We start from the raw sequence: 835 nt of genomic DNA on the forward strand, positions 1-835 counted from the left end.
GTTAACTGTTACTTTTTTAGTAAGATTATTTTAACATCTGGCTTAGCAGGTATCTCTCATACAGATCTAAGTTGATATTGCATGCAGACGTCATTGACAACTAGGGATTACAAAATAAGCGGCGAAAGCATCCAGTAAAAAGCTTACAGATTTCGAATAGTTTGTTCTTAAATTGATCTCTCACACAACTGCATGTCAGTATCATGTAGTCATGTGGTTGGCTTTTGGTTTCCATGTCTTAATTATCCGTCTAATTAGTATAGGTCAATGTTTACAGCCTTGTCACTTGGGTATTTGATGAATAATTGTCTCGTTGGCATTCAAACTACATTTCCCTATCTTTGTAAATAATAATACTATGTATTTATAAACCCTATCACCAAGATATCACTTCTTTTGGACAAGCAGACTCACCAATGGAAAAATCTATGTGATTAAAAGTACTTCTTCACTGTGAAAATTGGCCTATATGTGACACATTTTCAATTTGAAGGTGTTGACATCAATGTTTTGCCCACATGGTGACAACTACTTATATTTGCTGATACTCACAATATTTTCTTAAGAAAGACCAATTTCTTAGTGGATGCCTGTTCTCTTTCTTTTCTTTTCTGTTCTTGTTCTTTTTGTTTGTTAATTATTTTCGTTTTTCATTCATAGTTTTTAATGTCATTTACCATGTTTAAGTTAAAGCTTTGATCTCATCTGTGTATCAATAAGAAAAACATCTTCTATGCTAGCATCACCAATCATATTATTCTGTGTCTGTTTTTTTTTGTTGGTTTCTTTCGGTAAAATGAATATTCATACATGTGCAAATATCTGACCAACCAGC

Source organism: Mytilus edulis, chromosome 8, assembly GCF_963676685.1.
Source record: "Mytilus edulis chromosome 8, xbMytEdul2.2, whole genome shotgun sequence".
In the NCBI taxonomy this organism is placed as follows: domain Eukaryota; kingdom Metazoa; phylum Mollusca; class Bivalvia; order Mytilida; family Mytilidae; genus Mytilus; species Mytilus edulis.